The sequence below is a fragment of the Lathamus discolor genome, chromosome 2 (assembly GCF_037157495.1).
Source record: "Lathamus discolor isolate bLatDis1 chromosome 2, bLatDis1.hap1, whole genome shotgun sequence".
NCBI lineage: Eukaryota > Metazoa > Chordata > Aves > Psittaciformes > Psittacidae > Lathamus > Lathamus discolor.
Window position 1 is genome coordinate 41,925,701 of NC_088885.1, and position 12,261 is coordinate 41,937,961.

The window sequence follows — 12,261 nt, forward strand, 5'->3', positions numbered from 1 at the left end:
TGGTACATTTCTATCATGTATATTGATTTCATCAGAACCCCCACCTCCTTACAATGACATGCTCCACCCAAGGGCAGTGTATCACTTACTGCTTTCTTATTTTGCCTACTCTGTGCGAAGAGCTTTTGCTTCACTTTGAGCTCCTCAAAACCTTGCTCCCATATATCCTGTAGAAGCCATGTACTCAGCTCTTACTGGCTTCTAAACCTGACTCCACGTGCTGCTACTTGTTCCAACTGACCACTGCTCAGCTCTCTTTTCACTGAAGAGAGACACAAGAGATGTTCTCTGGGACAGAAGGAGCCATCTAAAGGCCAGAAGGTTTTTAAACCTGTAAGCTGATTACTATTACTCTGAAAGTGATATTACAATGTTTGGGTTTTTTTCCCCACTCCTTTCCCACCACCTGTTTTCCTGCTCTGGCTTTTATAAAGTTAAATAAAAATGGGGAGACAGCACCAGGAAAGCATGACCCCCCTGCCCCGCCCCACCCCCCCCAAGAATAATCTGTGAAGCAGCCTGGACTGTATTTATGTCTGTATGGTATGAGTTTTCCAGGAGAGGCAGGATTAGGAATATGTTTAGTATTTTGACAGAGCTAAACTGTCACCACTTCACTTCTTGGAAGAAGTATTATAAATTCCCCAGCAAGCTACATCCGACTTCCAGAGAAAGGATTGCCTATGAATGTTGCTTTCAAGGAGAAGAAAGTATTGGATTAATTCTCTTTCGGTATTTTACAAATCCTTTGAACAAATGTCAAACGCTGCAGAAGATGCAGGCTGGTTACAGGTAATGAGTGATTCTGCACTATTTTGCACTGTTTTTAGGGACCAAGAGAGATAAGTGTGAGAATAGGGATACCTGGGGTTGGGTTCAGCTTCCAAGTAGCTCATGTGCCACTACAGAAAAAAAAAACCAGACATGTAAATTACTGCAACTAATGAACAGAAACGCTCATTAATTTTCTGTAAATAGGCTATACTGACTGCTTATGCAAACTGTAGCATATAAAGAAACATGCTTCTGAATTGACTGAAGAAAGCATTGAATATAACATGTTTCTAGTGTAACTAAGTTAATTATTAGCACCCTTCACCAGTTTGTCCTTTGGTAATGGACTTAAAATTGCAAATCTAGACAAAAATCAGTCCAGAAATGTGATCAGCAATAACATAATGCTGGGAGAAGTCAAAATGAAAGTAATGAGCTAAGGAACAAAGCCACGTTTACAGAATATTTTCAGCCCAGTCTTCTGCTGAGACACCCTCAGATGTTCATTTCAGTACTGCTTTCCCATAAGAAAGCAGCAGCCAAATATTTTAACTCATTAGATATACTTGAACTCTTCACTGCAGTATTGTGCTGTTTCACATGCACCAGACTCCAAATGGCTCCATGTGGATGCAAAGTATGTCCACACAAAGGTCATGTGCAGGATTAGACCAAAGCGTTACAAGGGAGGCCAGGGGAAATAGTCCAAGTTAATTTAATTCTCAAGGCGGTCCTTAAGCCCTGAGCAAAATACAAAACAAACTGAGCAGAGCAATGCGAAGCATTTTTCTGCAGAGTCTAAGGACAGGGCTTCATCTTCTTGGTACAGTAAGAGTGGTCTTTCCTTTTGATCTGGTGGGGACAGGCTATTAGATTTCAGGACTATACAACTGCCTGAGGTGAGGGCCACAAACATTCTACAACTTCTGTAAAGGTAATTAGTCTTAATGACTGCATCTGATTAATATAAAAAGAAATCTAAAGGGGAAACCCTTCTCCTTGACATACTGTATTCCTGTTCACTCTTCTCACTCCCAGACCTGTAGGACCAGCTGCAGGAGCCACAGGTTCTGTTCCATTTGTGATGTGTCAAGCTCCTCTTTTGGAAACATCCTTAAGTTTAGGAAAATCTTTCTGAAAGCCAGAGAAAAAGCAGAGATTTGCACTAGTTGCCGTTTGTCAAACTTTTGTATTCAGTGAGACTTTTTTTGTGCTGTTGGTAGCTTCTATGTTTATTTAATCTGCTTTCCCGTACTTATTGTTTTTCTTTCGTGAAGAAACAGTTGTTAAAACATTGCCAGCACAACAATTGTCTTAAAATTTAGTCATACTGCCTTTTGAACTGTGTGATACTTCCAAAGCACAAAAGAGTTAAAGAAAAATAAACAGATTACTGCAACTTTCTGCATTTCAAAACAGAAGTAAATAACAGCTGTGCAGAGCTCAGGTCCCCTTCCAATAGCCTAGCTGCTTCAGCAAAGGGGATGAACTGAGTGGAAACACTGCAGCAGTCATCTTTTGGCCTTTCCTCCTGCAAGATGTTTTCTGACTCCAGCCTGGGGGATTACGTTCTTCTTGATCATGACAATATTGTTCTTACAAGAACAAAGATGCGGGCAGAGGGCAAGGCATGCTGCTTGGATCACCGGGAAAGGATGGTCCATGTTGGTGTCTCCTAAAGACAGGTACCTCAAACAGCTGCCTACTCTAGCTACGCTTAGAGCTAAATGGTTATTTCACAGACTGCTGGACTAATGAAATAGTGCCCCACTGTTTATGCTACTCTGCATTGAAAGAGGGTCTAGGGAAAACTCACCCAGCCAGAGGATATACCAGCTACAGGGAGAATGGCACTGCTGGTCCATGATACTGCTTCTTGCAGCATCCTTTGCAGGAGCGTGGCTGGAACATCTTATTACTGGCAAGGGTGTCGCTCAGAACAGAGCAGCCTGGCAGGCTGCTCTCAACTGTGTGGCTCACCTGCCACCCCTCAACAGACAGCGGGTCCATTTAGTAGCTAAATATTTTGATTCTTCTCTGATAAATGCCAGAGCCTTATTCTTGTAATCTACAGTCTAGACTATTATAGTCTTTGCTCATTTTACATTGGCTTCCTCCAAGCCATTTTAGCCTCTGCTCATGCAATTTCCATTGACTATGCATAAGATACGTGCAGAATCTAAACGTTCCTTGGCGTATTGGCTGGAAATGTTTTAATTAAATGGATCTCATTCTCCCTCTCTCCTTCTGGCTTTTAATGAAAAGACTTGCTTTTGGTTCCAATTCAGAGCAGAAGAGCTGCTGAAATATTGAAAACGTTAATGGATTAGCAAAGTATGCTGGGTACTCTGTTTGAAAAATATGAATGTCTTATTCACCTAGCTTACTTTGAAGGCAAGAATGAGAGGCTTTTGCTGTGGATAAAGATGTTCCACATGGAGCTATAGCCACTGTTGCTATCTCCAAATGTAAACAAATCCTTACAAATTTGGCTGCAATAGGATTCTTCCTGGGCAAAGAGGAAGCCTAATGGCGCATCCTGAGGCATCCCCAAGTGCACTAGACACTGAGGATGGTATTCGTGATGCCTGATTTACCCATCTGTAAATTATTCATTTGATGTGAGCTAATCAGCTAGGCTCTCTCAATAGTCAATGAAGATACACACAAGTTGACATGGTTTGCATCAAGTTCTTCGGGATCTTGTTTCTTTCCACTGACTTCTGGGAGAGCCCAGACTACTGTAACTGTAATGGTATATTAGTAGCCTATTTCCTTTTCATCCACCATTGTATTGTGAGAATTACAACAAAAGCAGCATGTTACTCCTGTATACAATCTAGCACCCCTTTGAAGATTAGCAGAGAACAGCTGTGCAATTCTGCTCTATATAACTGCACATATAAAAGTATTAATTATTTCTATATTAAGAAATAAGGTTGACATGAGTTACCAGTAAAGCTTTCATCCAAGTGTGTAGGGGGAATTTTCTGCTGGTAGGTTTGCTGTTCGTCAAGTGTATTAACTGAGACATTTCAATTATGTTAATTAGTTATTTCCTAATTCTTTGGCTTATCACTTTATAAATTGTCGTGCTGTTTATGGGGTGAGAGCAACAGTGTGACTGTGATTCAGGATCTGTATTACTGGAGGTTTGCCTTTAATAAGAAAGGATGTTTTACTCTGAGCAAGGCACCAGGACTTGTATTTTGAAAGCTTCTGTAAAAGAAAATATTGATTTTCAGTTTAGTTTCATTCATCATGTTACAAAACTTAGCAGTCTGTGGCAGACTATACCAGGAATGGTTGTGACCCTGGAAACAATATGCCTAGTATATGTCATTTTTATTGACAGAGAAATCGAGTTCATTTAATAGTAATGAAGAGTTGAGTAGTGGTGTCCAGTTCCATAAGAAATTATTATAAGATCTGTTTCACAACTGACTTGTGTGTAAGGCCAGAGAAAAGTAAAATACTGAGACATGATACAATTGACCTCTCTTGAGGTGAAGAGTTAAGCATCATCTGCTATGTGCCAAATGCATTAAAACTGAATTCAAATCTTGTCTTTTCACAGTACACTCCTACAAGGGTTGGGGTTTTTTTGTTCATTAGAGATCTCTTCTATGTGTCAGCATTATTGGAAGATTTTCACTACAGATATTCTCTAAACTATTCTGTAGCAAGGAGTGACTAAATCCTTATCTTGTTCATTGCTGGACACGATAGTAGTTGGAGATGTGTCCTTTTCATGTAAACAGGACTGAGAACTAAAGCCTCCCTACGGCAAGTTATTTTCCTGTCCTTGTGGCCTTCGGTGTGTGTGACTTGAACTGAGACCACAGCAGTTATTCTCCTGATACTGCCAGCGAACAGCATGAAACAGTAACTTTGTTATCCAAGAACTGCTTATCCAAGAACATTTATCACAGCTGGGATGTTAATTCCGAAAGCAAATATAACTCAGGGTTTTAACAGTATGTCTGTTTTAAGGTTGAGTGTATAGGAAGGCACGTCAGAGGTCAAAGGTGCTGTTGACTACAGTTGCGGATCAGTAAAGTTTTGGAAAGGAGATGCCAGTGTGATCAAAAATAGATTTACTTTTGTGAGCATTAGCACTGCAGAAACTATGACTCAGGGACGCATCTAACACACGCAAAAAGTATTTGGCAGTGAGAAAGGCCTTCGGTAGAAACCATAGTATTAAAAAGATGCCAGAACACGTAAGTAGCTGGGTACAGCCTCTGTGGATCTCTTGGTAGCAGCTCCTGCAAACTGCTCCAAAGCCTGTGCATCCATCACTGTACCTTCTCATCTATCTACTTGCCTTTGGTGTCAAGAAACACACTCCCACAAGTTCCTGAGTACCAAAATTACAGCTACCCACTCTCTCGTTACAAAACCCTCTGGTTCTCCTGTGACAGCCATTGGAATGGAGCAGTGCTGGGGGAGAGTCCTGCAGCCCACTGGCAGCCAAACGTATGAAGGCAGCCTTAGGACTGAAAGATCCTCAGGCTGCTGAGGATCTGATCATTATTACAGCATATGCGTATATGAAATAATGACTGTAGTATTGATTATACTGTGTATTGTCCTTCTTAATTATAAGAAACACCTTTTTCAGCGTTCTTGAGGTTGACATCAAAATGCTCCTGTGTCACAGGACCTGCAAACCCTACTTTTTTTAAAGACACTTCATCTTGATTAGAAGAATTCCCGGTAGTAAAACTATGTCAGTGAAGTCAAACAAGCACAAAAGCCGTCTCACGCACTCTTGTATTAGCCTGTGGGCAGATCAGGCCTCATTACTCCTTTCATGAAGCTATAGCGGTATGATAACTGTTATAAAGACCAGAGGGCCTTTGGGATATTAGTAGCACGTTAGATATCCTACCCTGTGTTCACTGTGAACTTCAGAGGGGTTTTTTCATCATTTTCTTTTTCAGTGGAGAAACCCCTACAAATGTAGGAGCCAATTTCTAGTCACCTAACTGGTCTCACACGTAACCTGTAATTTCAGGATTTGTGTTCAGTAAGCAGCACTCATGATGTTTACTTTACCCACTATATAACTGGCTCCACTATATACATGGCTCCATGCTTATTTCAGGCTGAAAGCATGCAAGTGTTTAGCACTGAACCAGAAGAATATCTTTTCCTGTTTTACCTCCAAAGTAGTTCTATTATGAAGATCTATTCCTAAACTAGCACATAGATGTCACTTAGAGACAGGTTGTAATGGGAAACATTTGCTTTTTGGCTAGATTAGTGCATTTAAACGGATCAATGATGAGATGCAGCTGTAGGGTGGAGGCTCTTTAAAAGCTGCACTTCTCAGTGCCAAATATAATGAAATACGGATGACTTCCAGCTAACTTATTGTTGATCTTTATTTGAGGGGAAATTTTGCAATATGAGTATTTGATACCATGAAGCTGTGCTGTGAAAAATCAAAAAGGATACACAGTAATTATAAGACAGATAAAGGGAGGAAACAAAAGCCCACAAAATAAGTAAATGTGAAATGAGCTGGAGACAATCAAAGATGAGTAAGAAATGAGAAATGGTAAAACTCTTTGTAAAAAAGAGATGAAAATAAAGGGAAATAGAGTAATAAGGAAATGATCAGTAAAAGACTGGTCTAAAAGGCAGAACAATCATTATATAAAAAGGAAAAAATCTTCAGAAATAAACTGTAAAGCTAGACAAATTCAGAGCTAAGAAGCCTGATTCTGAACTGATGACTTACCAACACAGGTAAAATAATCTATTTGGTTTGCTATGCTCTACTTATAGCTCTCGATTTGGGTTGCATTACTTACCTAAACTTACAGATATGTAAACTTTCAGATATGTAAGAAAAGGAGACTCTTGAAGTCATTCAGAACAATCTTGCTTCCCAAGTAATTTCCTTTTTCTCTATATATATCTACCACAGCCCTTATCAGTTTATTTACCTTGTCTCTGACTGTGAGATGGGGAACTCTCAGGCACCTTGTGCTAATCCAACAATATTTCAAACAGAAAAATGAAGTCTTTTGCCAGCAGAGAAATTCAACACACCACATGGAGCTGCTCAGCTGAGAAAGAAATGGCATACAGAAAAGGCCCTGACCTATTGTCCTTTTCTGCGAACTGCAGAAAACAAAGACAGTTCTGGAGATAACAGAAGTCAAGTAATTTTTATCAGATCCTTAAGCTTAAAGAAAGATGTGTGTGTCATTTCAGAAGAAATCCTCAAAATGTGACTCAGTTTGGGTTCAGCTTTCTTCAGCACTTCAACACAAAAAAATGCACTGCAGTAGAATTCAATTAGTTGGAAAAACATCTGTGTGAGGACAGAAAGAAAAACTGTGCGGACTAACGCTGCTCATGATGTAACCTGCAGTTTTACGTAACAGAAGGCTTGAAAAGTGCAAGTGGACAAGAAGATCAGCTGTAGCTTCTCAGAACTTGCCTCATCACGTTCATTTCTTTTACGTTTTACAGCATTTGCACAACTGTATCAAAGCTGATTTTTCTTCTCAAAAAGTCCATGCAGCTGGACCAGGGGGGTTTGCTAAAGACACAACCATAAATGAACCATTTTCTTGGCTTGATCTTTCTGAGAACTGGAAACTTGAATCGTTCATGGGAAACAATGTCTTCTTGGGTCCGGATTCTAACTGCAGTAACTGTTAGAGGAGCTGGACAATCTCTCACATGCAGAAAAGAGTGAAACGCGACAACAGAAGCTGTTTCTAACAAGGGCTGTCTATGGCAGTCCCTGTTACAGCAAGGCTGCATACAGCATTTTGCATTTCAAATCGCTTCAGCTCTGCCATCTAGGGGAGCTCAGCCCAACAGGGTACGTGGTCGAGGAAATAACGAGGATTCAGTCCAAAACAAAGAAGCATTTTGGCAGAAAAATCCTCTGATGTTCCCTAACCAGGTCTGCAACGCGGGGAAGAGGAGGGCCCGTGGGGGACTCCTCTGGTTACCCTAGCAGGCCTGAGCTGTAACATTACCACAACACAGAAAAATGATCAGTGAGAGTCACATTAGCATTTCAACCTGACCATAATGAGGAGAACACAGTGCAGCTGCAGGTCTGTCAGTCCAGTCTGAGCAGACTCTATACAAGTCATGTTATTTAATTTCAGGATAAGAGAAACAGAGACTGCAACCGTCTTTCGAAACAGTCTAGTTCATCCCTTTCCAATTCCAACTGGGTTGTTCCCAGCCCTCTGTTTTTTAGTGATTTATCTTGTCTTAATTTTAAATGATTCAAGAGATGGAGTTTCCACCACTTCCCGTGGGAAATTAGTCCATGGTCTGATAGACACGGCCAGGATATTTTCTTGATGTTCAACCTTCAGTGGTTTTCCTTTGTTCAGTTTAATCTCATTACTCCCAGTTATTCCCTGTTGGTCAGTGCTAAGCACTCAGCCCCTCTTTTTTGTGTTTACACCTTCACAGTGGGATACAGTTGCCTTTAGAAAACTCTGGTAGGCTTGATTATTATTCATCTTCTCAAATGCAGAGATAGGACAAAAAAAAATATGAGCAAAGGGTGGTCTGGGTTAGTCTCAAAGGATCTTTTCAGACTTAATCTACTTTCATTCACCAAATCTACTGAGACCTGCACATGTGTTTTAGGATACAGTGACTGGTGACCCCATGCAAACCTGCCACCTCTTTCCTACATGTATCAGAACTATGGGAACACAGGTTATACAAGGTGGGAGTAAAGGACGTGGGAAGCCAAAATCAGGTTTCTATATTAAGAGGACACAGAAGCTAAAGAGTTGTTAGAAAATGTGTTTAGTGGAGTGGCATTAAAGAAGACTACCCAAAATACCTCAATGTGGGTGCTGCACTTGCTCAGCTTAGGAAATACCAGACAGTAGCGTGGCAATTAATGCCAGAGAGACAAGTCAAAATTTTCACTTGGAAATAACATGACAGATCCAAAGTAGAGAGGCTGGTGAATCATAAGCATGGAGAAAGCTGCTGAAATTATATTTGTGCTGAGATCCTTCAGAGGCAAAAGTACAGAGAGGGAAGAAAAGGTGACTGAGTATCACTATTTCTTGAATGTGCAGAAAATGCTGAGGAGAGAATGAGGACCCCTGAAGGCATTGTAGGAAAGATTAAAGATGTGGAAGCTGAAACAGAATTGTGCAAGCCAAGTGAAAGAAACCTGAGCGAATCTCTTGAAAGCAGGAGACAGCTCAGAGGAGGGAGCAGTAGCGTTAGCTAGAAATAAATCAATAGAGGCTTTTGTGGGACCCTTAAGAGATAACTGGCTTTTCCGGAAGCTTGGGCTGAAATGCAGCATCAATAGAACAGTCTGTTCCTTGTTAGCCTTCATCGTAAGGAAGCTGCTGAGAGAGATGCACTATTCCTTCTCCTTCCCCCACCAGCTCCTGTCTCTAAAATACCACTTTTTACAAGTAACAGTTTAAAATGTTTTTAAAGTGACAATTTAAAATCAGAATGAAAGACTCATCTTACCACCATTTCTAAACTTCAGTTCATGAGCTAAGTACACTGATTCAGTAGAGCACAGGAAGCAGAAGCCAAATCAGGGAAGATCTAGGCTAGAACTGAAGAAGAAAACCGAGCAGTGACTGTAGACATGCTGCCAAAGGAGCAGACCCACAGCAAGGAGCGGAGAGCAATTGGAGTCAAGGACAGGCTTCTTAAGGTGGGAAAGGCTAAAGTTGCCTTGGGAAGCACTGCTCCTTGCACCTGCAGATGGGCTATGTCCTCTTTCACAGTGAATCCACTCAGGAGGCAGCAGGAGAACATTACTGTTATCAAGGATGATGACTGTAACTGTGACACTGACATTATCAGGGCCACTCAGATAGCACATGCACGACCTCCGGGCTGTTGTCCTTTCATGCAGCTGAAAACAGAAAGAACATTCCGATACTGAGTAGGACAAAACAACCACGGTTGTTACGGGCTCAGGCACGGCTACTCCCAGGACACTGCTTTGCCTTCCAGCCTGCCTGGACTGCAGCGAGGTGCAGAAGATTCTCTGGCATGTCTTCATGAGCTAAGTGTAAAGTTATTGTTGTTATGGGATGGGCTAGTGATAGAAACTGGATGAACTTGTCTGGAGACAGAAGAAGCTCCTTTCAACTAGCTCAATTCAGATAACACCAGACTGAGAGATAGACCCAAGCCAAAGACATCCAAGCCTGGAGATATTTATTAAAATAAGACATTCAGATTTTGAATGTTAGGTATTTAAACTCAATATCCTCTCTTGCTGCAGGTAACCCCTGTAATGTGTGTTTAAAAAAAACAATTTTCTCTATGATCTCTTGCCTTTTTTCTTTATGCATTTTTCCCCATTGGACAGGTTATATTATAAGGTCTACAAGGCGCTGCATGTTCAGTTTGACTTCCTACAGCGTGGAACAAGCTGAAGCAGCTGGTTGCCAGCACTCCAGTTCTCAGGCAGGAATGAAGAAATGCTGCAAAATGGCAAATAGGGTCTCAGGTTCAACCTTTTAAAAAAGAAAATAAATACGGGGTTATGATAACAGATAAGACACAGGGAGATTTTAAACATTGACTTAGGAGTTGTCAGGCTGTGTCATTTTTATTTCATCAGGAAAGCAGTAGAACAAACAGAAAAATACTGTACAGGCCAAAATCCAGCAATCTTTTTTAATTCTGCATGTTACAGTGACTCCACCTAAGCCATTTGTCTGGATGTTATTTGGCTGGGCTGCAGTGGTGTGTATGCAGTTTCACTTACTTATCCATTTTAAGGATCAGCCTTCCACTCAGAAAGATAAGAGAAATGTCAGGACAGAAAGCAAGAATCTGTGATTCACAAGATGTCACATGCTTCGGTTTCTTCACTGAAACTTCTGCAATGAGAACCACCTGCTCCTGGTAGTAAGGCAGCATCTCTTGCTGGAAAGTCAAACAGCTGTTTCAGTGGAGTCTGGGAGAAAAAAAGGCTACAAGAAAGAAACTCTGCCAGAAGCTTCAGCAGCAGTCCTGCAGGACCAGAGAGGAAGTACAGCAGATCCTTCAAGGTCTGAGAGCCCAGCAGAAGGCTGCTAGTTCCAGGGAAATCAAGACAAAGCAAAATTAAACACACAGCAAACGATGAAGAAAGACAGTGAAAGAAATGCAGAGAGGGAAAAAGGGGGTGGTATTAGCAAGAGGCCAAGGAGCAGGATCAGAGTTTGAGCTAGCAGTTGCACTAAAGGGCAAGGGGCTACATAACTCGATCCCAGCAGAACTGGCTGATACTGCAACAAGGGCATCTTCTCAAGATGCTGCTGCAAAGTAGGACCCTTTGCCACATGCAGTGCCAGTGCTGGATATGAAAAAACATTCAAACTGCAGCCCCTACAGTACCCTGTTTTCATTTGTTGTGGCACACTCCTTACTAGGCTGAAAGTAGATCGGAGATGTATCTCTAAAATCACGGCTGTAACTTCTTGATTTTCAAAACAGAAAATCTAAGACTGTCCGCTTGCCCACATCACATATTTATGTTGTGAAAGCCAGCTTAGAAATGTCTGCAAAGGGCCAGCTTGTAACATGCTTATCTGAAGTATCACTTTGCTCTTGGATGTCACTACACTTCGCTGTCCACTCAATTAGATGAACTTCCATAGTTTTCAAGAGCTATTTGAAAATATGAATAATAGAAGGGAAGATGATATCCAGAAAGAAGGAGAGGGGAAGGATCTGGCCTCAAGCAATATACAGTATTTGGGTGGGAAGTGCTGAAAGCACACAACTGTTGCTTTTTGATTTTAATTGCAATAGAATTTAAAGGAATCACAATTAATATGATATGAAAGCTCAGATGGAATAGCCTGGCACAAACCAAGCCTGTGGTTAGTTTAAACATCTATCATGCTGACCTCTTGTAAATCAGGGTCAGAAAACAATGAGAGGGCAGGCGAGTGTTTGCGATGTTGTTTGCTGACTGCATGTTCAAAGGAATGCTGGAAGAATGTGCCAAGAATCTGGCTTTGTCAGGAAAAAAAGTTCTTGTTTTTGAAAGGACCAAGAGACCTTTAGAGACAAAGAGGAGCAAGCTGGTGTGCTGGGGAAGAAGGCTAAAACCAGAAGCAGAACTTCAGTCTTCTAGACCCAGAAATCTGCTTCTTTAGTCTTCTTTCTCCAGGTGTTGCTAAGAATTAAAAGTACTAGGAGAGGCACAAGGCATCAGGCTGTGCGTGACACAAGTCCCGAGGGTGGGAGCGAGGTGGGGGTTATTACAGCATCTTGGCACCAAGTAAGGCTTGTGCGGGAGCCTGCCCAGTTCAGAGAGTTAGGGAGAGCAAACCCGGGGTTGCTGAGGTAACTCTCAATTGAATGCACCGAGAAAAGCAGATCAGCAAGCTCTGGCATTGCCACAGAAATGTGGGCCAGGAACTAAGATGAGGCCCAGTGTATATTTTATGCTATAGTTATGGCCAGAAGGGCTCAAGTGAGGAAGGACAGCCCTCTAAAGCCGGT

At 41.5% G+C, this 12,261-nt stretch overlaps 1 protein-coding gene across 1 annotated transcript in view; it reads right to left on the reverse strand.

Annotated features, from left to right (window-relative positions):
• Positions 1-10,011: 10,011 nt before the first annotated feature.
• The window catches only part of PRTFDC1 (phosphoribosyl transferase domain containing 1), a 56,803-nt gene continuing 54,553 nt past the window's right edge, over positions 10,012-12,261 (reverse strand). Inside the window, exon 10 of the mRNA XM_065666602.1 lies at positions 10,012-10,277. The gene's annotated coding sequence lies outside the window, so the exon portion shown is untranslated. The remainder of the gene's footprint in view (positions 10,278-12,261) is intronic.